Here is a 26,083-nt window from a genome sequence, read left to right as displayed (position 1 = left end):
AGTTTTGGATGAAAATCAGAATCGGGCCCCAGCCCCATTCACACAATGTGGCAAGGATATGACGGCACCAGGTCGTGTCATAAACCTTACACAAGTCCTAAAAGGAGGCAACCAGGTGTGGGCATCTGGAAAAGGCTGTTCCGATGGCAGACTCGAGGGAAACAAGTTTATCAGTGGTAGAGCGACCCAGGCGGAAACTGCCCTGGCATGAAGCCTCCAGGAGCCACTAAAACAGCTGACTTCCCATACATTCTAACAGGTTACAAAGAACGTTGGTGAGGTTTATGCGACGATAGTTATCCAAATCAAGCAGGTATTTGTGGGATTTGAGCATGGGAATGATGGTGCTCTCCAGCCATTGAGATGGAAAGACGCCATCACACCAGACCCAGTTGAAGATGATGAGGAGATGTCGCTTGTAGTCGGAAGAAATATATTTGATCAGCTGACTGTGGATCCGATCTGGTCAAGGAGCTGTGTAGGGGCAATGTGCAAGGGTACTGAGGAGCTCCCACTCTGTAAATGGACTTTGTAGGGTTCGCTGTGGCGTGTAGTGAACGAAAGAACCATCCACCATTTGAGGGTGCCAAAGGTTGGGGGGGGGAGGGGTAATTCTCCGACGCAGAAGCTTGAGCATAGTGCTCAACAAAGTACTCGGCAATGGCGTTGGCGTCGATAGATGACACGCCATTGATGTTAATGCCAGGGAACACCTGTTGGGACCTGGTACCGAAAAACACGTCTGACATTTGTCCAGGCTTGGGAAGATAACATATGGCACCCAATCGTCGAGACGAACCTCTCCGAACACTCCTGTTTCCATCTTTCTATAAGCTTGCGAATGAGGGCACAGAGTCGTTTAAAAACTGTTAGGTGCTCTAGGGAAGGGTGCCGCTTATGTCGCTGTAGAGCTCGGCGACGGTCCTTGATGGACTCAGCGATTTCCAGCGACCACCAACGTACTGACTTTCACCAGGGCACCCTAAAATACAAGTGATCGCGTTACCCACCGCACAAACGATCGCTCTAGTGACCCACTCAACCACCACATCGGAGGCACCATGTGGATGAGGTCCAAGAGTGACACCAGAGTTGAAAGCTTCCCAGTCTGCCTTGATTAAAGGCCGTCTGGGTGGACGTCCAGGGGAAGAGCACTGAGGGAATGACAGCAAAATGGGAAAATGGTAACTGCCACACAAGTCATCATGGGCTCTCCAGTTAACAGATGGGAGAAGTCCTGGACTGCAGAGGGATAAATCGATGGCCAAGTAAGTATCATGAACTACATTGTGATGTGTGAGGACCCCAGTATTTAAGGGGCAGAGTTCGAATTGAGACAGTAAAATCCGACATCTCTACTTCTGCCAAAAAGCATGCTGTCACCCCAGAAGGGGTAATGGCATGAAAATCTCCCTAAAGTAGGAAAGGTTTAGGGAGTTTATGAATCAGGGCAGGCAATGCGTTCTGGGGTACTGCACTATCAGGAGGAAGATGTACGTTGCAGACAGTTATTTCCTGCTTCATCGCCGGCCGAAGTGGCCGAGCGGTTCTAGGCGCTACAGTCTGGAACCGCGCGACCGCTACAGTCGCAGGTTCGAATCCTGCCTTGGGCATGGATGTGTGTGATGTCCTTAGGTTGGTTAGGTCTAAGCAGTTCTATGTTCTAGGGAACTGATGACCTCAGAAGTTAAGTCCCATAGTGCTCAGAGCCATTGGAACCAACCTGCTTCATCCTGATTCTGCTTCAAGCGGGGTTTGACTACATACTGAGTTCAGGACATAGACGCAAGCTCCACCTGACACTGCTATTGTCGCTATGGTTCTTCTAATACCTCTACAGCTGCAGAGGGCAGGGGTCCACATTTCCCGGGAACCAGGTTTCCTGGAGGGCAATGCAAAAATCAGGTGTGAAGCTTAACAGTTGCCATAGCTCTGCCATGTGGCGGAGAAAACCTCAGCAATTCCAATGGAGGATGACGTTATCGTGAGGCTGGGAGGCATGGAGCGTATGAGGAGGTAGGTTACGCCTCATGGTCACCTGTTGCCACTGACTTAGTACTTGAGCAGTCTATACCTATTGTGTCTGATGGTCCAGTGAGATCCAGGTCATCAGTTGATGCTAGAATCTCCTCCTCATCCTCAAACACAGAGCTTGTAGGTAGTGGTTGTGTGGGTGGCACCGCCATTTCCTTGTTTTTGGGAGTTTTCATTTTTATTTCTCTCACTGCTTCCTGTGTTTCTCTATGAGGAACTGCTTTTGGCAGGCGTCATTTTTCCCACTAGTAGAAACCTGAGAAGGGAGGGACCCAAGGGACACCTTCCTAGCGAGAAGAACCCATGAAGACTTACTCTTCTCTCGCTGAGAAGTGGGGACTGATGTACCCAATGGTTGGGGGGGGGGGGGGGTTCCCGAGGTATGTGGTGCAGGAGCAACAGGGATAGAAGTGCCCCCTCCCCCAATCAAGGAGCAGGTGTAGTTGGTTGGTTGGTTTAAAAGAGGGGGGAAAGGTAGGAAACTGCTAGGTCATTGGTCCCTTGTTCCGAATAAAACAAACGAGGCTGACAAAACAAAACACAGAGAAAGGAAAAACCTCAAGAACGATGGAAGTGCAACAACACGTAATGGACAAAGTGGGAGAAGAAAACCAAAGAAATGCAAGAAACAGGTAGAAGAGATTAAGACGACAAAACAGATTACCGTGGCTGGCTGGCCATGAGACTAAAGATGAGAAGCCAGCCACTCAGCAACACATTAAAACCTCCACCCTAAAAGCACCGGGTGGAGGACACAGAGAGACAAAGAACATGCATTAACACTCGGATCAAATGATGAAACCCACTCTCACGAATAAAACATAAAACTAAATCAGCTGATGAGGCATTGTCAGATAAAATTAGCGGCAACGAGTCTGGTAACCGAAGATTTCTTTGCAGGTCAGTCAAAGTGCGACAGTGCACCAGAATATGGGCCACTGTCAACCGAGGGCCGCATCGACACTGAGGCGGGAGCCATGGGTCGCCAAAGCATAGCCAATGCGGAGCCAGCAGAGAACCACAGAGTCCTTACGAGACGCCTGCATGGAGGACTGCCATACATTCGTCATCTCCTTAATGGCACACAGTTTGTTGTGCATACTGAGACTATGCCATTTCATATCCCAAAGCCGAAAAACTGGGCAGTGTAAAAACTAATGCAGGTCAGTTACTGGAATGCTGATCTCCATAAGCAGTTTCCATGTAACCTGTTTGGCCAGCCTGTCATCCAGTTCGTTGCCTGGGATTCTGACGTGTCCTGGGGTCCACACCAACATTACTGAACGACTGGACTGTTCCAGGGCATAGATGGACCCCTGGATGGTCGCTACCAAAGGATGACAAGGGTATAACTGGTTGATAGCCTTTAGGCTGCTCAAGGAATCAGTACACAGAAGAAACGACGGCCCAGGGTATGAATGGATGTGCTCAAGATCACGAGATACATCCACCAGTTCTGCAATGAGAACACTGCAGCCATAGGGCAAGGAATGCTGTTCAATATGTCTTCTATGGACATACATGAAGCCAACATGACCATCAGCCATTGAGCCATCAGTGTAAACCCCTCTGTGGCCTTGGTACATGTCAAGAATCGAGAGGCAGTGGAGAGCCGCAGGGTAAACTGAGTCATTTGAGCCATGTGAAAGGTCCAGGCGAAGCCGCAGCCTAGGTGTACACCATGGAGGTGTATGCAAATGGATCTGGAGTTTAGGTGGTAAAGGCGAGGACTCCAGTTCAGATAGAAGGGATCGGACGCAAACTGCAATTGTAAGCCCTGAACTGGACTGCCGATGTGGGAGATGAACCTCCATGGGTGGGAAAAGGAGACAGTAGTTTGGATGCGTGGGAGAACTACAAACATGTGCAATGAAACTGGTGAGCAGTTGTGCATACCTGATCTACAATGGAGAGATTCCAGTCCAGCCTCTCCCAGGACGCTGGTCACTGGGCTTGTCCTAAAAGTTCCCATCGCTAGTCGAACGCCTCAGTGGTGCACTGGCTCGAATAAACGCAATGCTGAGGCCACTGCCGAACCATAAACGAGACTCCCATAGCCAAGACGGTATTTAACAAGGGCTCTGTAGAACTGCAGCAGCATAGAGCTATCGGCACCCCAGTAGGTGTTACTCAAGTAGTGGGGGGGGGGGGCATTGAGGTACTGCCAGAACTTCCGCTTAAGCTGACGAAGGTGAGGAAGCAATGTAAATTGGGCGTCGGAAACCAATCCTAAGAATCGATATGTCTCCGCTACAGCGAAGGGATCATCAGTAAGGTAAAATTCTGGTTCTGCATGAGTGGTACAGCGTCGACAGAAGTTCGTAACACACGACTTTGTGGCTGAAAACTGGAAGCTCTGGGCTTTAGTCCATAACTGCGCCTTGTGGATGGCTCCCTGTAGTCGCCGGTCAGCAAAACCAATACTGGTGGAGCAGTAAGAAATGCAAAAGTCGTCTGCATACAGTAAGGGTGAGATGGATGGTCCTACAGCTGGTGTTAGACCGTTAATTGCCACCAAAAATAGAGATACACTCAATACAGAGCCCTGCGGACCCCATTCTCCTGGATATAGGGCGGGGGGGAGGGCGGGGGGGGGGGGATATGCGAGGCACCAGCTTTGACACGGAAAGTACAACGTGACAGGAAATGGTGGATAAAAATTGGCAGCAGGCCTCAGAGACCCAACTTGTATAATGTGGCAAGGATATGATGTCGCCAGGTGGTGTCATATGCTTTTCGTAAATAAAACAAGATGGCGAAAAGGTGTTGCCATCTGGAAGAGGTTGTTCGGACGGAGAACGGCAGACTCGAGGGACAAGATTAGCAGTGGTAGAGCTACCCAGGCGGAAATTTCCCTGGTATGGAGCCAGCAAGCCACGTGACTCCAGGACCCATCCCAACTGCTGACACACCACATGTTCCAGCAGCTTACAAAGAACGTTGGTCAGGCTGAGGGGCCGATAGCTATCCACATCAAGCGGGTTTTTGCTAGGTTTCAGCATTGGTATGATTTTTCTCTCCCACCAGTGCGATGTAAAGACGCCTTCGCACCAGATCTGGTTGAAGATCACGAGGAGATGTTGCTTGTAGTCAGACGAGAGATGTTTCATCATATAACTGTGGATCCGATCTGGCCCAGGAGTTGTTTTGGGGCAATGTGCAAGGGCACTGAGGAGTTCCTCCTCTGTAAATGGGGGATTATAGGGCTCGCTGTAGTGAACGAGAGGACTTTCCATCCACCGTTTCAGGGTGTGAAAGACTGGGGGGTAATTCTCTGACTCACATGCGCGAGCATAGTGCTCTGCAAAGTGCTAGGCAATCGCGTTGGCGCCGTTAGATAACACGCCACTTATGTTAACACCGGGATCACCTGTTGAGGTCTGGTACCCAAAAACTCGTTTGATATTTGCCCAGAATTGGGAAGGTGACGTATGCCAACCAATGGTCGAGACGTATCTCTCCCAACGCTCCTGTTCCCATCGTTTTATAAACTGACGAATGCGGGCACAGACCCGTTTAAAGGCTATGGGGTGCTCCAGGGAATGATATCGCTAATGCCATTGTAGAGCTATCCGGCGCTCCATGAATGCCTCAGCGACTTCCGGCGACCACCAAGGGACTGTCTTTCCCAGTGGGCACCCTAAAGAACGAGGGTTGTCGTTTTCCGCCACAGAAACGATCGTTGTAATTACCTACCCAACCACCACATCAATGTTACCATGTGGGGGATATTCAATGGTGACAGAAGAGGTGAAAGAGTCTCAGTCTGACTTGTTTATAGCCCATCCAGGCAGGCGTCTGTGGGCCTGATGCAGGGGCAGAGACAGGAAGATGGAGAAGTGGTCAGTACCACACAGGTCGTCATGTGCTCTCTGGTTGATAGATGGGAAGAAGGTCAGGCTGGAGACTGAGAGATCAATGGCCAAATATGTGCCATGTGCCACACTGAAATGTGTGGGGGCACCTGTGTTTAAAAGGCAGAGGTCGAGTTGTGACAAATTTTCGTCATCTCTGCTTCGGACAGTAAGCATTGTGCCACCCCGCAAGGGTTTATGAGCGTTAAAATCTCCCAAAAGTAGGAAAGGTTTAGGGAGTACATCAATCAGAGCAGTCAATGCGTTCAGGGGTACTGCACAATCTGGAGAGAGAGTAGATCAATCTATGCGGTCAATGTGTTCAGGGACACTACACCATCTGGAGGAAGATATACGTTGCAGACAGTTATTTCCTGTGTCGTCCTTATCCTGACAGCCACAGTTTCAAGAGGGGTTTGAAGGGGCACAGGTTCGCTGCATACTGAGTTCAGGACAGACACAAACTTTACCTGACACTCTACTATAGTCACTATGGTTCTTGTAATGTCCCGTATAGCTGTGCAGGGCAGAGGTCCACATTTCCAGGAACCAAATTTCCTAATGGGCAATGCAGAAAGCAGGTGTAAAGCTTGAGAGTTGCTGTAGCTCAGCCAGATGGTGGACTAATCGATGCAATTCCGCTGGAGGATGACATTATCGTAAGGCTGGGAAGGCATTAAGCGTGTAAGTAGGAAGGTTGTGCCCTGGGGTCACATACTGCCACCGATTGAGTATTTGTAGCCATTTCTATGCAGGATGAGGCATCTGTGAGATCCAGGTCCGTATGGGATGCTAAGATCTCCACTGCATCCTCAGATGCGATATTTCAAATGGCTCTGAGCACCATGGGACTTAACTTCAGCGGTCATCAGTTCCCTAGAACTTAGAACTAATTAAACCTAGCAAACCTAAGGACATCACACACATCAATTCCCAAAGCAGGATCCGAACCTGCGACCATAGCGGTCGCGAGCTTCCAGACTGAAGCACCTAGAACCGCTCAGCCACCCTGGCCGGCGATGCAGTATTGATAGGGAGTGGTGGTGTTGGGGCCACCAGAGGGTCCTGTTTCTTAGCAGACTTCAGCTTAGTTTGCTTGCTCTCTCGCTTCCCTATAGGTGCTTGCTGCGAAGATTTCTCCAAAGCAGCTTCAGGAAAGGAGCAGCTTTTGGCTCCTTGAGACACTGGTGAGTGTCTGCCGTGGCATTGGTGGAGACCTTTGGAGAGAGGGTCCAAGGGGCCCCTTCCACAATAGAGGAGCTGGAAGGGGCGTTTGTTCTCCAGCGGGGGCAGTGGACCAATGTCCTCTTGCTCCCAAAGTACGGGCTTTAGGAACAACAGAGGAAGATTGGCCCCCTACCACCAAGCGGGCAGGTGTACTCCAGTGGCCTGGAGGGCCCACTGTTCGTGGCAGAGAGTGAGGAACCACTGGCGCTTGGGATGGCGATGGTGACGTAGCTGCAGCATATTTCGACGTCAACCAAATGGGGTGTCATCTTTTAAATTTACGTTTAGAATCTGTGTAACCAGTGCAGGGTCTTGTACTCCATAATGTTCCGCTCCTTTTGAAATACTGGACAGTCTGGCGAGCAGGGGGAGTGGTACTCTCCACAGTTGATGCAAGTGCGAGGAAGCGCACATAGAGTATCTTGCTGCAGTGGACAAGCGCAGTCTCGACATGTTGTGCTGAAAGTGCAGCAGGAAGACATGTGCTCGAACTTCCAGCACTTAAAGCAAATCATAGGGGTATGGTTTAACGTCACAGTGGTAAGCCATCACCTTGAACTTTTCAGGCAATGAATCACCCCCAAAGGCCAAGATGAAGGCATGGGTAGCAAACATGTTGTCTTTTGGTTGCCTGTAAACGCGCCGGATGAAATGAGCACCCTACCGTTCTAAATTGGCGCAGAGCTCGTCGTCAGACTGTAAGAGGAGATCGCTATGGAAAATGATCCCCTGGACCATGCTGAGGCTTTTGTGGGAGTGACAGAAACAGGAATATGACCTAGTTTGTTACAGGCGAGTAACGCACGGGATTGGGCTGGGGATGCTGTCTGAATCAAAACTGCGCCGTTTCGCATCTTTGACAGCGCTGTCACTTCTCCAATCTTATCCTCAAGGCGTTCAACGAAAAATTGAGGCTTTGTAGCCATCAGTTACGCTATAGATTAAAAACCAAGGCGAATCTCCGTTCTGTAGCCCTATGTTCCTCCCATGGTGTAGCGAGGGAGGGAAATGGTTTAGTGTTATACCTGTCGGCACTGTATTCGATTTTGCCCTTCTTAAAGACTGCTCGCGCCATACGGTCACCAACAAGAGATGACTTAGTCCGCTTCTTTGCTGGTCATCCAACCTGAGACCACCCATTACAATCAGGGGCTCTCCCCATGGGCGCCACCCAGCCACAGCAAAGGTCTACTTTCATGATGGCCATTGCCGGGAGTCCTGATGACCCAGGAAGACAGGCATCTACTCCTTGGCATACGTGGGGAGTTTACAGCTCAGGCATCAGCACCTGTGTTTTCAGGGTGCTACCACCAAATAGCTACATGATGGCCCCACCATAACGGACTGGCTATCATGCTGGATATTGGGCGCACAGAAATCCAACATTGTCATGTCGGCGAAAGAGGACAGGAGACAATTGAAGAAGATGACATACCCCAGAAAGTGTCCTCACCCAAATAGTTGAATTGCAGGTGGATAATGCAAAGCCATGACAAAAGATTCAGAAGGTCGAACCTAAGGGCACTGTGGATAACTTGTGCACCACCTAAGGCCCGCACTTCTGTAGAATTTTCAAAGTGGCAAATCAAACCATAGGATAAGATCTGAACTCATAGGGCCGAAATGTGTGAGACTCCTTTAAGTCGCCTCTTACGATAGGTAGGAATACCTCGGGCCTATTCTATCCCCCAGACCTGCAGGGGGGGGGGGGGGCAGGTGTAGTCTTAAGGCTTTGAGAGCCGACTGGAATTGGTGAAACTGATGGAGCTAGAACTGCTCTCGTAGTGGCTGCGAAAGAAGATGTCATAAGCAGAGGATTTAGGCTCTCAAATTTCCTCTTACCTTCAGTGTATGTCAGTTGGTCCAGGGTCTTGTATTCCATGGTTTTCCGTTATTTCTGGAGAACCCTGCAGTCTGGTGTGCAAGGGGATTGGTGCTCTCCGTAGTTGACACAGATGGGAGGTGGGGCACATGAAGTACTGGGATGTAATGGACGTCCACAGTCGCGACATATGACCTAGAAATACAGCGAGAAGACGTACGGCCACCAGCAACAGATGACGTGCACGCTTCTTGGCGTGTCATCCACCCTGATGCCTCTCACTCCGACCAGGTGCCCTCCCCACGGGCGCCACCCAGCGACAACAAAGGTCAACTGGCACGATGGCCACTGCTGGGAGCCCCCATGCCCCTGGGTGACAGGCGTCTATTCCTTGGCATACGTGGGGAGTTAACGGCACGGCATCAGCATAGCGATCCGTGTGCTTTGATGGGGTTGCAACCAACAGGGTACATGGCGGCCCCGCCACAACGGACTGGCTACCGTGCTGGTTACGACTTGCAAAGAAGTCCATGGTCATCGTCGGCACACAAAACGACTGCATAGTGGATGGAGGTAAACCCACCCAGGAAGGTGTCCTCGCCGAAGAGATGGAGAATAAGAGGAAGCGACGACAATCCCAACTACATCGATTTCAGAAAATCTTTATAATGAATATAGGGATTCGTTATACTTATCGACGAATGGGTCACTAACCGTTAAACACAGATTCGAAACTACGTGCTACTGAATACCACAAAGGATACATTCAAACTATCTGTGTGTTCCCTTTTCACCTAATGCTTTATTTGTAGAACCTTACGTATGGGCTGTGGAGAATATGCACTTGCTTCAAGAGCTCCCTTTAAGTGTGAAAACTCACTTAGCAAAATGATGTCAGCAATACTACGTGCTACGTGAACCAGTTCTTACAGTACTCGCCTGTAAATGATGGTGGCTGCTATTTGCATGTAAATATAAGTCTGCATGAGTCGACATCCGATAAACTGCATATTGAAATTCTAGCGTCGACTTCGCCTTTTTTTGGGATATGGTGCTGATCGAACCAATTGAAACTCGCTTTACGAAGAATTTAATGAACGTAGATAGTGGTTTCAGCCTGGAATCCGGCGTTTGTTTAGCAAATTCGCTACAGTGTAGCGTGAATCGACCTCGTAGCCACACATTCAATTTATTTTGCCGCCGATCAACTTCTCTGGATCTTATATGGGGGTAACAGTCATTGGACAACACTTCTTGCAAACTTAACGTCATTTTGACGTTAAATGCAACATCGACTATCGCATGGTAGGCTATCGACTTTATGACGGGGAAGAACTTGCATGTAATTGCTTTTCGATTCACTCGCAGCAGTTTAAGCTCTCCTCTTAGGTTCCTGCTTAAACACACACACTGAGTCGCAACATATTCGGAAATAAAGAGCCAAATATTTATGAGGAGAAAGAATACGAATTGCTGATCCTTCCAGTAGCAGCAATTTAAGCTGTCTCTTTAGGTTCCTCCATAACCACATAGTGGGAAATTTCTGGAAATTTACCGGTATTTTATCCTTCGTTCCTAAATCATACATAATATAAACAACACCGAATATTGGAGAACATGCTTGTATGCCATTCATAAGGAAGTTCCAGAATGTCTTAACAGCTCCAACATGAAAACAAAAGATACAGTATTTGCACGAGGCGACATGCGAACCCGTACATTTCAAGTCCCGAATACACGGATTATTCACTGCACTAGCACACAGTAATGTGACTCATTTTTCCTGTTTTGGTTATCATTGTCTTTCTCTAAGGCTTATGTCGCTGATGTGCTATTAAGTGACAATGATAAGGGTGACGCCCCGTTACTTTGAAACGTCATGATGCAAATTATAATACAAGCGTGTTTCTAACTTAATTTGTTAATTATTGACAATAACTCATTCTTGAAGGAGCACTCTGATATGTTGGCATTCACCGTCGATAAATCATTACGTGTCAATTAATTATAACAGTAATCATAATATATCATTCCAAGAGTGACGTATTTTTGTAAATCTCCAATAAGCGTGCATGACGTCTTGTGAGAGGCCCGTATTAAACGCTAACGAAAGTCGATAGTCGATCATGCGGTCGTCGATATTTGCTGGAACGAGGCCTACGAGGAAGACAGGCCGTCGGCTCTGAGTACTATGGGACTTAACTTCTGAGGTCATCAGTCCCCTACAACTTAGAACTAATTAAACCTAACTAACCTAAGGACATCACACACACCCATGCCCGAGGCAGGATTCGAACCTGCGACCGTAGCGTCTAGAACCGCCTGGCCACCACGGCCGGCGCCAACAGCCGTCATCGGCTGGGAGCGACTAACTGTTTCGGACAAGTTTAATAATTCGTGACTGCGTATTAGAATACATGCAAGTTCTCGACAGTACACGAGAAAATTAAGACCTTTTGTGAATATATTTTCAATTAAATATTGATTTCCCGTGATCCTTACACAGAAGCGAGCGTTCACGAAGTGTGACGGACAAGCCGATTAGTGTGACATCACGACTTCGTTGCACCGCCCGTATATCTCGTTGACCCCGTGCAGTGAGTGTTGTGAAACGAATGTTAATCCTTGTGTGTCTGTGGTTTAAAATGACGGCACGAGTATTGTAACTTCAGACTTATACCGAAAAGTATACGGCTGAAATCTTTCAAGATGATATTTAATGGATCAGTTGTTGCTCCGCGAAAACACGAAGATGGACTTCAAAACATAGGGTGATTAGCAGGAGGGGGTGGGGGGTGCCAACACGTCGGTTACCACGCTGGCAGCAAGTGCCCGCGTTTCGCCGCTGCAGCTGACTGACGTCTTGATATCATCTGGCGGCCGTCAGCATGATGGTCGACCGCACGTTGGGGAAGCCACCCGCCAACATTGCATTAACCTGCGGCTGGATAGGTCGTGCCGGACTAGTGGGACACTCCAACTGCGGGTTCGTGTAGACACTAGGGTTTTCACGCCCCACCGATTAGAGGCTGTATCGCAAGCATACCTCGTTTCGAAAAACCCGCTCCCGCCAGAGTGAACGGATGGCCGGAGACTGTCGAGGAGTGATAGACGGTATCAGAAGTTACACTTACTGCGTTTGGAGTGCCGCTGGCCAGTCAAGCAGAGCCTTTAGTTGTTTTTAAGTGTTTCTAGCAGCTCAGCTTGTTGGGAGGTATGCTTATAATAAATCAGTAGAAAGTAAAGCTCTAAAATACGTACTGAAAAATGGATTGATAAAGCTGCTAAGATTTTGTTTGACAGGTGCTTGACAGGTGCACCTACATATAAACTTCGCAAGCCACCTTCCGGTACGTAGCAAAGGTAAGTTTCTGTACCAGTTTCGCTCACCCATTTTCCGGTCCACTAGCGTGTGGTTCGCAGGAAGAACGATTGTTGGTAGGCCTCCGCGTACTCTCGAGCCCCTCTAATTTTATGTTGAAGGTTTTATCGCGAGATATACGTCGGAGGAAGCAATATAATAATTAATTATTCTAGGAACGTATGCTCTCGGAACAGAAGACCACACCGTGGAGAAGAATGCCTCTCCTGCAGCGTTTGCCACTGGAGTTGTCTGACTACCTCCGTGGCGCTTTCGCGCTTACTAAATTTTCTGTGCCGAAACGTGATACTCTTCCTAGGATCTTCTCTATTTTCTCCATCAGCAGTACCTGATATGGTTTTCACACTGATGACCAATATTGAAGTATTGGTCGGGCGAGTGATTTGTAACCTACTTATTTGGTTATCGACTACATTTCCTGAGGATTCTTCCAATGAACCTGTCTCGCATCTGCCTTAGTCGACCGAGCGAGGTGGCGTAGTGGTTAGCACACTGGACTCGCATTCGGGAGGACGACGGTTCAATCCCGCGTCCGGCCATCCTGATTTAGGTTTTCCGTGATTTCCCTAGATCACTTCAGGCACATGCCGGGATGGTTCCTTCGAAAGGGCACGGCCGATTTCCTTCCCCATCCTTCCCTAATCCGAGCTTGTGCTCCGTCTCTAATGACCTCGTTGTCAACGGGACGTTAAACGCTAATCTCTCTCTCTCTCTCTCTCTCTCTCTCTCTCTCTGCCTTAGTCGTGGTTAATTTTATGCGATATTTCCGCTCCAGAAGGCTCTGTACACATTCTCCTAGAATTTCTGTCCTGGTAAATGCTTCCATTGATTGCTTGGCAGTTGTGTTATCATACATAAAGTGTCTTGCTGTCTGTGAGTTCCCAATACGTTACAGTTGTTTATGTTAAGAGTCGTCCTCTTGCTTAGCTCGGTGGTAACGTGCTCGCCTCCCATACAAGCGGGCCCGGGTTCGATTCCCGGCTGGGTTGGAGTTTTTCTCCACTTGGGGACTGTATGTTGTGTTATCATCATCATTTCATCCTCATCACCGGCACGCAGGTCGCCCAATGTGGCATCGACTGAAATAAGACTTGCACTTGGTGGCCGAACTTGCCCTGATGGAGCCTCTCGGCCAAAGATTCCATACGCTCATTTCATTTAATTTCATGTTAAGATTCGACAATCTGCTGGTCTTCGCGCATTTCGCTACAATTCGCTAGCCTCGAGACTTCTCCATACACAACAGCATCATCCGCGACAAGCCTCATGCAACTATCAGTAGGTCATTTACATATATTGTGGAAATTTATGGTGCTTTAACACTCTCCTGTGGCACGTCCTTAAGGCTGAAGACATCTTTCCATCCAGAATGACGTGCTGTGTGCCATATGCTAGGAACTCTTAAATCCAGTCACATAGTTGGCCTGATATTCCGTACGCTCATATTTTAACATTAGGTCACAGTGCGAAACTGCATCGAATGCCTTGCGCAAGTCAAGAAGCATTGCATCTCCCCTGGCACCGGTATCTGCCGCCTACTGTGTCTTGTGGGCGAACAGAGTGAGCTATCACTGTTTTCCGAACCTAGGTTGGTTCCTGATAGATTTTCGGCCTCCAGGTATTTCACAACATGCGAACATAAGACGTGTTCGAAAAATCTAAACAGGCCTACAGCTTAGAGCGTCTATTCGACGACACTTCTTGAAAATGGGAATGACCTGCGCATTTTTCGAATCATTAGGAGCGCTTTGCTCCTCTGAAGACCTACGGTAGACTGCTGCTAGGAGAGTTCTTCTCATACTCTGTGTAGAAGGGACATGATATAGCGTCAGTTCCAGTGGTCTATCCTCTGTTGAGCGATTTCAGTTGCTTTTCTATCCCTTGGTCACTTATTTCGATACATGCCATTTAAGAGGAGGAACTACAGTGCTATCTTCCTCTGTGATGCAGTTTTGGAGAAAGATTATCATTTTGCCCTTTCTGTATCATTCTGTTTCCGTGCCTTCGAGATCACAGTCGGTTTCGATCCGTTTACTGATGCTAAGTGAAACCAAATCTTCTTAGAGATTTCTGTCTATGTTGTTGACAGGGTTTTACTTTCGTATTCGTTGAACGCTTCACGCATAGCTCTCCTTCATCTAGTTTGGACTTCGTTAAGTTTTTCTTTGTCTGTGAGTCATTGGCTAAATTTATCTTTGCAGTGAAGCCCTGTTTGCATTCGTAACAGTTTCCATACAAATCTCTCAAACCACGGTCGGTCTTCCCTATCCCTCGGAATTTTACTCGGTTTATATTCCTCTAAAGCGTATTTGACATTCTCTGTCCGTTAATGGTCACCATTGGATTGATGATCTGTCAGGTAATCTGAAATCTTTCGTCCCTCTTCCTAACCAGAAAGATTTTCCCCTCTGTATTCCCATTTACGCCCATACTGATTGATGCTGTGACTGATTTATGAGCACTGATCCCCTGTTCTACGCTGACTGAGTCGAAATTATTGGGTCTGTTTGTCGTCAAGAAGGCTAATATTTTATCTTCACAAGTCGGCTCTCTGATTAATTGCTCAAGTTAATTTTCGGTTAAGACACTCAGAAAAATTTCATATCATGCTCTGTCCCTATTATGGGTCTTAACCATCTAAGTTTCCCATTTCACTGCTTGTAAATTAAAATCTCCACCTAAAGCTATAACACGACCAGAAAATTTCCGTGAGATATTCTCCAAGTTTCCCCTCACTTGTTCCGCCACTACCGCTGCTGAGGCAGGGGGCCTATAAAAGCAGTCGTTGACCATGTTTTATCCACCTTCAAAACGTTTCTTCACCCAAATTATTTTTAATTTAGAATCGGTACCGATCTCATGAGATATTATCGTGTTGTTATTGCTATAAACACGCTTCCACCAACAGCTTTCAACCTATCTTTGGGATATACCTTCATGTCAGAGTTTAGAATCTCATTGCTACTAACCTATAGTTACAGCAAGGCTTTCTGTTCCTAATGCTATGTAGGCACTGTTACCGTTTATAAGCGACATCAGTTCTGGGACGTTTCCACAGAAGCGTTTGCCGTTTACTTATACTGTATTAAAATTTTGTTGCCACGATCTGGTATGACGAATGCTACTCGGTCTTGACCCAGAAGGCATCTTATCAAGCCTTTGGAGCAATTTCTCTACCTTAAAAAACTACATGTGAACTCGTGATATACTCCGCTACCATAGTATCCACTTCCTGCCTATAGTGTACGCCTGACCTAATACTGGGAGCCCTATATTTCTCTACCCCATCCACATCCAAGAGCGTCACAGATTCGTCTGTGCCTCTGACTTAAGCCTTAAAATAGGCACCAAACCAGTCGATTGCGACTGGTTTTGGAAACATTGCTATGACAAAAACTAATATCGTTCCTTTATTGACTCAAGGAATTCAACAAGAACACTTCACTGTTAAGCAGACTACAAGGTATGCAGATATTTTAATTGTGGTTAGCGTTGTAGACCCTGCTTAGCGCTCTGATTGCTTGGTTATCAACTGACAGGAGGACAGAGTTTTTAGAATTTTTTTGTATTACTAGCACCGTATTATGCCAAAATTTATCTTCTGAAACCATTTATAACCTCTCAGACATTTAAGTTTTTCCCGATTTCTAAAGACAGTGTATTAGTGCACGCAATTAGCCGCTGGGACTTCTTAATTTTTCGGAAAAGAAAAGTTGACGTTTGTCCTGGAGTTAAAGACAAACGACAACTTGCGACACCAGTACGGGACAGATGTTCACAGCTGCTTTCTCAACATGAGATGAAACAGCAGTGTCTTGCACTACGAAATTTTTGACAAACCTCCAACAAAGAAATCGTTTTACCTTGCTACTAGTCTTCTCACATAAATGTCAAAACAATGAATTGGACCCTTTTCAGTAGGTCAAGATGAAGCATAAGGGAAGATCCTTCGTAATACAGTGCACAACAACAACAACAACAATAACAACAACAGCATGAACAACACTAGAAACGAAGTTTTTAGTCATGCACCATTTTATCATTATTAAAACTAGATGTATTCGTCTTCATGGCTTTATTCAGTCTCTAGATAGCTTTCTGGTTTTGGCCAGCTGTTCATTTTCAAGTTTATTACAGAAATTAGTTTCTAATTACAACTCGTGCAACTTACAATGGAAGCACGAGAAATTACTTTTGTAATACTTTAAAGATCTTTCAAATTTTAATAATAATAATAATATAATAACGTCTTCGTCTATTTCTCCTTTGTTACATTTAGGAATATCTTTTATGTATTTTTATCAGTCTACAGAGGGCACGTCCAAGCCCTATGAACTTTGCACCAGTTAGGATCTTCATAAAACATTAAATTTCTTTTATAATATTTTTGTAAAACTATTTTAAAATGTTTTAATGATAATGAATTGCACATCAGTGCTTCATAGTGTACTTATAAGCATTTATTATGAATTACATCAGCCCCTCTATACAAATCCAGAACGCTTTTCATCGCTGTTGGTGTTGCAGAAATCGTCTTTCTTAAAAAAATTATATTGCTGCAGCAGGCTAGTGTATGGTTAGTTATGACAGAGAACTTTCAGTTCCAAATTTGCAGGTTACTCGGCAAATTTAACAAATGATAAGTTGCGCAATATTTTTTATTATAGCTAATGTGTGTATAATCTATATGCTTTATAAGAAAATTTTAAATCATTTGTAATCTGCGCTAGTTGTAATTATAAAATAATTTTTATATCAGATCTGAATATGGGCAGTTGCCCCGAAACCGTTTATACGAAAATAAATGAGACTAATTTATCCTTAATTTGACCTAAATCCCTGCCTATTCTGTTACCTGCTCAGACGCGATCGACAGAGAAAAAGGGACTACAAATGTCAACAATGAGAAACATTCGATTTTGCTTTGGTTTCGCGACGTAATTTCCAATATGCGAAGACTATTTGTATTTATCTATGTATAAAACCACATATGCGTTTGTGAGATGTACAGAGATAATCCAATCCCTAGTAATGTCGGTAGTTCATTGGCTTCCAGAATCGCTAGAGATTTGATCTCGGATGTCGCGCAGCGTGTAGTGTTCTCGAATCCGTACGGGAAGAGGGGACTGAAGCGCAGAGAACGTGAAACACGAGCGTGGCGGAGATAGGAGTGTCAGGTGGAGCGCGATGAGCGACGTGGAGCGCGTTACTTGATTCTCGCCTCTCGTGTGTGTGTGATGGATGCCGGGGGCCGGTGTTCAATTCCGGTGCGGTCTGGCAGCCATTTCCTGCCGCAGACGAGCTCTCCCTGGCGGATTGCGACCACGTCGCCAGAACGCAGCAACGGCTGCACATTAACTGACTACCAAGCCAGGTAACGACCTCGTGCCTGAAAGGGACAGCACCATTATTTCTGTCAGTACTCGGTACATTATTCCTGTACCCAGTATTGAGATAACTGAGAAATGATACAGAAATTTCTCTTTTGTAATATGGTAAACTGATCTGTCCGTCGACTAGAACTTTAATAGTAAGGATCATGCAGTTAGTAATGATGTTATGAGATCGGCTAACATCTAGGAGGTAGATAAGATAAAGAATGAAGATGCAACAAAGCACTCTAAGGGGGTCGGTGGTTGGGGAGGAGTTGTGAGATGTTTGCAAAAGGTGAAAGGGCTCGCTGTTAAAAAAAACTGCTACCAACATCTAAAAATATAAAACTTACAAGGGAGAAAAAGGTCCGTGAAAAGCTATGTTTAGAGCATAGCTTTGTATAGGCATAGCTTTGTATAGGTGTGAAACATGGACTATAGACTAGACAGAAATGAAAATAGAAGGCTGTTACAGCAAACTGCTAAATACCAGATGGATTCATCGATTAATAAATGAAGGCATCTTGTCAGGTGTCAATGAGAAAATATGCCTAATATTTAACATAGCGAATGAAGGGATATATTAGGTGGCTACAAGAGTCGTTCTGGAAAACTGAGATGAAGGCATTGTAAAAGGAAAGTATCGTTGTAGATTCCTATTTATTTGTCTTGCGCTATCATTCTTTTTCCTTTTTTATCAGACCGTGAGTACCAGTCTTTATTCACGAAGTGCCATTTTTTTTTTAAAAGGCTCTCATATTTCCACCTTTCACTCCTGTTTAAATTTTCTCGGTGTTCTGCCAATAAATCTTCGTCTTTGGTTTTCTTCGCCCACAAAATTATCTATGTGGTTGTTCCAATTTAAGTTATCCGTAATTGTAATACCTAATTATTTAGCTGAATTTATAGCCTTTAGATTTGTGTGATTTACCATGCAACCGAAATTTAGTAGATTCCTTTTGGAACTCATTCGGATGACTTCAAACTTTTCATTATTTAGAGCCAATTGCCGCTTTTCGTACCATAAAGATATCTTCTCTAAATCGTTTCGGAATTTGTTTTGATCAACTGATAGTTTTGTGTGACGGTAAATTAGAGCATCATATACAAACAACCTAAAAGTGCCACTCAGATAGTCCCCTAAATCGCTTATGAAGGTCAGGAGCAGCAGAGGACCAAAAACACTTCCTTGGGGAACGTTAGATATTACTTTTATTTTGCTCGATGACTTTCCGTCAGTTACTGCGAACGGTGACTTTTCTTGCAGGAGCCGGCCGGAGTGGCCGAGCGGTTCTAGGTACTACAGTCTGGAACCGCAGGACCGCTACGGTCGCAGGTTCGAATCTTGCCTCGGGCATGGATGTGTGTGACGTCCATAGGTTAGTTACGTTTAAGTAGTTCTAAGTTCTAGGGGACTAATGACCTCAGAAGTTAAGTCCCACAGTGCTCAGAGCCATTTTCTTGCAGGAAATCATGAATCCAGTCGCACAACTGACGCTACAGTCAATATGCATGCAATTTGATTAGACGTCGCTTTTGAGGTACATGTCAAAAGTCTTCTGGAAATCTAAAAATATGGAATCAATTTGATATCCCCTCTCAACTTCATGAAAGAACTAGTTGCGTTTCAAAAGAACGATTTTTCTGAATCCGCGTTGGCTGTTTATCAACAAATCTTTTTCTTCGGGATAACTCATAATTTTCGAACACAGTATTTGTTACAAAATCTTACTGCAAATGGATGTTAGCAATTTGAGGGTGTAATTCACCGGATTACTTTTATTTCCTTTGTTGGGGATTAGCGTAGTTTCTGCAACTTTCCAGTCTTTACGTACGGATCTTTCAATGAGCTATCAGTTGTATATGAGTGCTAAATATAGAGTATTCTATCAACGTACTCAGAGGATCCCGACTGGTATTCAATATGGACCGGAGGCCTTGCCCTTATTAAATGATTTCGGCTCCTATCCTACACCGACGATAAGTACTTCTAAGTTTCTTGGTTCGAAGTCTGGAATATTTACTTCGCCTTTCTTGGTGAAGCAATTTCTGAAAAGCGTATTCAGTAACTGTGCTTTAGTGGCACTGTCATCAGTACCATCACTATTGTTATCACGCAGTGAAGGTACTTCATGTATCTTCCAGTTGGTGTACTTTACTCGCGCCCAGAATCTCTCTGGATTTTCTGCCAGATTTCGAGGATTTCGTTGTAGAAATGTGGAAGAAGCTTCTCGCATTGAAGCTCGCGCTACATTTCAAGCTCCTGTAGAACTTCACCTGTCTTGATTCTGCGTTCTTTTAAATTTTTCATTGCTTTTGCAACAATGTTCTGACCTGTTTTGTGTACCATGGAGGATCAGTACCATCTCTTATTCATCTGTTTGATATATAACTCTTCAGGCTTTCCCGGCGATCTAATAACATCTTGGGTTGTCGGGTGTTCTGCCGGATATCAGCGTCGTACTTGCACGATATTTCGGTCACGTAGCTCGTAACCTTCATCAGGTGCGACCTGAGACTGCTCCTCGAGTTTTAAACTAAGGATGGGGCCCCTCCACGCCCGCACCAACGTGGTGACCAACACAAAAGTTCTACTGTCACCTCCGTAAGCATGTTAGTTTTGAATCAGGCGTCACAGGATGCAGGCTGTGATGTTATCCATGCGTCTGGGTAAGACTACTCATTAACATGGTCCATCAGGAGATAGAAGTGGTCGAAAACGATCGAAGGGTAGCGGTTGTAAGATCAGAGGAAAAAAAGTGCCAAGGCCAGCGCCAAGGGAAAACAAACCTCTGCGACAGTAGGACGGGTAGTAAGGGCAGTAGCGGCTTGCTAGCTGCGACAGAGCATGCAAGGTGAGGGGGGTTAGCGTGAGGTATCGTGCAACGTGCAACGTGCTTGGTCGATAGCTGGGTCAGGCCGGTGCTGCGGCTGGGCTCGCTGTAGTCTCCTGTGCCGGCCGCAGTGGTTTCCTCCCTGTAACATAAAAAAGTTCGGCGCGGCAACGCATGCGCTGCTGTTAGGCCCTCTGCTGCGCCTTGTCGTCAGTGACTTGGTGCAGCTTCATCAGGCTGGTGCAGAACGACGGCGATCGGCTACAGCGTCCTCCTCTACTGCACGGCGCAGCCCTTCTGCATTGCAGCGGTGATATGCTCCGCACTTCCAGTGATCTGCGCCGCTTCAGCGTCGGAGAGATGCAAGCCGCTCGCTCGCGCTTGCGCGATGAGGGCTGCCTTTCTGTCTTCTCGGTCCCTTGAGGGGTCGAATGCCGCAGCGGGCGGCGTCGCCACCGGCTCCTCTGGGGCGGCGGTTGTCTTCCTTGCGCCTCTCACCTGCGGTGCTGCTGGAACACAAGCTGGGATAGGCGCGCGAACGTCCTTCTGCGAGATCGCAGGAGTGTTCGCAGGTACGACTGCGCTGAGGCCTTGGGCGAAAACTGCTCGCAGTTGCCTCAAGGCCTCATCCTTCTCTGCAGCCACGGCGGCTGCGAAGGCAGCCCTCTCCGCCGCCATGACGGCTTTGAGGGCTGCTGTGGCCTCCTTCACGGCGGTGCCGAGTTCGAGGTCACTTCTCTTCGCAGGAAGGCGAGCTGCGTCCTGGCTACCCGTTTCCGAGCGGCCGACCCCGCCCCTGGCAGGTGGATCTACTGCTGCGCCGTCCCTCAGCTGCGCCGGGCTGTTCTGCGCCCTACGCCGTTTCCGACGTCGTCTTCTCTTCTGCGGCCGCTTCGCCGCCCCCGGCACGGCTGCGGCTTGAGAAAGCCGCACAGCCGCGCCAACTGGCGACGTGCGGGCCGCCACACCGGACACAAGTCGGCAGAGCGTTGCTGCCGCGGTCGCAGGCGCGGCTGTCGTGCTCACCTGAGCACTTGACGCACCGCGCCGCGTTGCGGCAATACTTCGCAACATGGCCCTCGCCCTGGCACCTGAAGCACTGGGGCTGAGGATCCATGGCGGTCGGGAGAGCCTCCGTCGTAACCGGGAAGCCCAGCAACTTCCGCAAGTTGAAGATGTCGCTCCCGCCGTCGACCGTTTGCACGGTCACGGCATAGAGCGGCGCCCTCTTCTTGTTGGTTCGGTTGTGCAACCTTGCGGCTGCACTACCAAACCCGGCTCGCAGCAGCCCTTCCCGGACCGCTGCCTCATCACAGCACCAAGGCAACCCCCTGAGGAGTGCCTTAGTCGTCTTCATCCTTCCTACGGAAGGTGCCTTCTCTCGCGCCGGCGGCGCGTCGAAGATGTGGTCGGCCACTGCGACCTTGATCGCCCTGTGGTTGGCCACGTTTGCGGCTCCAACGCAGATCAGCGAGTCTGTATCGACAGACTCGTAGACCACCTCGTTCCGAGCGCAATTCGTCATGGTGTCGAACAGCGCTATCCACCCGCCTTTGCACTTGACGTACAAAGGGGGGACAGGCCGCGACTCGTCTTCTCTGGAGTTCCTTGCACGGTCGGCAACCTCAGTGAGTTGCACAACCGAAGGACCCTTCGTAGCGGCAGGTTTCCTCTGCACACCCTTCTTCCCCATGCTGCGAGGCGCGGAACACGACAATTTGCACGCGTTGTCAAAACAACGCACGACAATTTGCTCTCCGCGGCGCCCACAGCACAGAAAACCTCTTCACGAGCTCTCAACGGCCGAGTAAGCGAAGCGCGCAACAGCAGCGATGCGCTCTCCTCGCCAGCTCAGGCCGGTTGCTCCTCGAGTGGACCTGGTCCAGTATTTATGCCTATGGCCTTCCCCCTCCACCAACGGCTGCAGGCGCTTCCTCTGTGGTCCGCGCCCATTCCCTGCGACCTGCTGGAGCGCTGCTGCTCCGTTTTCGGTCCGCTGCGGTTCTAGGTGTTCCCTCTGCGGTCCGCGCTCACCAAACCCGCTCCTGAGGGTTTCATCTACTGTCTGGGGTACCAAGCGTTCCCCTTGCGGTCCGCGCCCGCTCACCACGACCTGTTGGAGCTTTGCCGCTCCGTTTTTCGTCCGCTGCGGCTCTGGATGTTCCCTCTGCGGTCCGCGCCCACCAGTCCCACTTCTGGGTGTTCCATGTTCGGTCTGGTGCGCCTGGCAGTCCGTCAGGGGCTCGTTTTCTATCTCCATGTCTCTGCTTCTTCTGTTTGTGTAGTGTTGCAGCTGGCCCCGTTGCTCCTTTAACAATTCCAGAGCCGGATCCCATGCTCTGCTTAGTTGGTACCCTGTGTCACAGTTCATAAGATCGTCAGCCATTTTAATTTCTATAGATTCTCTTATAACACTGTCCCAAAATCTGGGTGTTTGTGCTAGAATCTTGGTATCCTCATACTTCATGGCATGATCTAGTTCTAGACAGTGTTCAGCAATGGCTGACTTAGTCACCCGTCTTAATCTAGTGTGCCTCTGATGTTCTTTGCACCTCATCTCCACAGTTCTTGTCGTCTGGCCAATGTAGGACATGCCACATTGACAAGGTATATTGTAAATCCCTGGTTTTCGTAATCCCAGGTCGTCTTTGACACTCCCCAGCAGTCCCCCGATCTTGTTGGATGGACAGAAAACACACTTGATATTGTGTTTACGGAGGATCCTACTGATTCTGGCAGAAATAGAGCCAGCATAGGGCAGATATGCCACCTTCTTTGCTTCATCTTGGTCTTCTTCAGGAACCTGTGCTATAGTGGCTGGTTGGAGTGCCCTCTCAATTTGTCTGTCCGTGTATCCATTCTTGGAGAAAACTGTTTTGAGATGTTCTATCTCTATAGGTAGATTCTCTTGGCCTGACAGGGCCCGTGCTCTGTGGACCAAAGTCTTCAGAACCCCATTCTTCTGTGCAGGGTGGTGACAGCTGCTGGCCTGCAGATATAAATCAGTGTGTGTTGGTTTTCGGTACACACTGTGGCCAATTGATCCATCTGCTTTCCTCTGGACTAGTACATCCAGAAATGGCAGCTGGCCATTCTTCTCCAGTTCCATGGTGAACTCGATATTAGGGTGGCATGAGTTAAGATGTTCGAGAAACTCATTGACCCTGTCCATCCCATGTGGCCAGATCACGAAGGTGTCATCCACATACCTAAAGAAGCATGTGAGTTTAAATGTGGCTGTCTCCAATGCCCTCTCCTCAAAACTCTCCATAAACATGTTGGCAACCACAGGGGACAGTGGGCTGCCCATGGCTACACCTTCAGTTTGCTCGTAATATTGGTTTCTGTACAGGAAATACGTGGATGTCAGTGTATGACTGAACAGGTCCAACAGAGCACCGTCAAATTTCTCTGCAATCAGTTCTAGTGAGTCCTTCAGTGGGACCCTGGTGAACAGCGATACCACATCAAAACTAACCATGATGTCCGAATCTGTGATGTGCAGTTGCTTGAGGCGTTGCAGGAAATCTTCTGAGTTGCGGATGTGGTGAATACATTTCCCCACATATGGAGACAGGAGACCTTTCAAGTACTTGGCTGTTGTGTACGTAGGTGCCCCAATATTACTGACAATTGGACGTAGGGGCACGCCCTCCTTGTGTATTTTAGGCAGACCATACTGTCTAGGTGGCACTGGCGCTTTTTCCCGTAGTTGTCTGATGATCTTATCCGGCATCCCTGTTTCCTTCAAGATAGCACTAGTCTTCTTGGCCAACTTGTCCGTGGGGTCTCACTCCAGAATTCTGTATGCAGGGTCCTCCAGAAGTTGGCGTACTTTCTCATCATAATCCACCTGCTGCAAGATGACAGTGGAGTTCCCTTTGTCTGCTGGCAGTACCACAATGCTGTTGTCTTCCCGGAGTTTCTTGAGTGGAAGCCTCTCCTCGGTTGTGATGTTCGATTTCGGCGGCATGGCCTTGGTGAGGGCCCTGCAGGTCTGTCGGCGGACTTCCTCTGCCACATTAGGTGGAAGTGTGGCTGCAACTTGCTCTACGGCACTGACGAAACCTGAAATGGGTACGTTTCTAGGGGTCGTGGCAAAGTTGAGACCCTTGCTGAGTACCTTTAAGGTTATATCATCAAACTGTATGCCACTCAGATTCGTCACAGTGCGTGTCTCTTCCATCTGCTGTGCTTTCTTACTCATGCGGTCAAACTTTGCAGATTGGCAAGATGAGGCATTCCTTCTAGCGCACTCAGCTAAAGACCAGGAGGCACGGTCTACCCAATCCCAATCTTCTCTTGTTAAGGAGGCTGCCATGTACAGATGAATGTGTAACAGCTCCCTGGCCATAACATCTAACCTGTGGCGCATATCTCGAATCCTCTCTCTCACCAGTGCCATGCTGGCTCTGCGTTTTATCTTGTTCGCCGCTCTGGAGTTGATGGGATGTTTAATTCTGGCAAATACTGGTACCACATCTCCATCTCGACACCTCAGCAAAAAACTGAGAGAACTCAGCATCTTCCCTTTCTTCTGCCGAAGCTTGTCCAGCTTCTTGATATTCTGATACATCTCCTCCCCGTAGAGACTTTTGATGTAACTCTTCAGGCTTTCCCGGCGATCTAATGACATCTTGGGTTGTCGGGTGTTCTGCCGGATATCAGCGTCGTACTTGCACGATATTTCGGTCACGTAGCTCGTAACCTTCATCAGGTGCGACCTGAGACTGCTCCTCGAGTGGACCTGGTCCAGTATTTATGCCTATGGCCTTCCCCCTCCACTAACGGCTGCAGGCGCTTCCTCTGTGGTCCGCGCCCATTCCCTGCGACCTGCTGGAGAGCTGCTGCCCCGTTTTCGGTCCGCTGCGGTTCTAGGTGTTCCCTCTGCGGTCCGCGCCCACCAAACCCGCTCGTGAGGGTTTGATCTACTGTCTGGGGTACCAATCGTTCCCCTTGCGGTCCGCGCCCGCTCACCACGACGTGTTGGAGCTTTGCCGCTCCGTTGAAGAAAGGGTTGGAGTCCCTTAGCGATCGTAGTGTGTGTGGAAGCCTTGTGCGACTCGCCGCTATCGAGAGCTACCAAAACTCTGCGATTCACTTGCTATTTAGCGACTACTAAGCAATTTGTCGTGTTATAGGACCGACATAGAGAGCAGGCAAGATAGTGCGGACTAGCCGCACTTGTAGGATGGACAGAGTAGGGGACGACGAGGAGCCAGGGCCCCACCCGCGGGTGGCAAGCCCGCATTCCTCTAGGCCAGAACAGACGCACAGGGCTGAGGCAGGACCACTCAGGGCGCTCGTCCGCGACACCCCGCCCCACCGGCCCCCACGCCTGAAGACTTATGCAGTGCGATGATACAAGAGAAACTTGAACAACTCCGCCGCGACCGCGACGCACGAGCAAAGGAACTCGCAAGACGGCGGGATCAAGATGGCCCCACCACCAGTAACAACTCATCTTCCGACGACAGCAGAACGACGAGTCGAACTCCGACGGAACAACACCATGCCATGGACTATCAGGATGAATCCAGCGACTCTGATGCACCATT

Source organism: Schistocerca nitens, chromosome 5 (assembly GCF_023898315.1).
Source record: "Schistocerca nitens isolate TAMUIC-IGC-003100 chromosome 5, iqSchNite1.1, whole genome shotgun sequence".
Taxonomy (NCBI): Eukaryota; Metazoa; Arthropoda; class Insecta; order Orthoptera; family Acrididae; genus Schistocerca; species Schistocerca nitens.
This window is presented reverse-complemented; position numbering follows the sequence as displayed.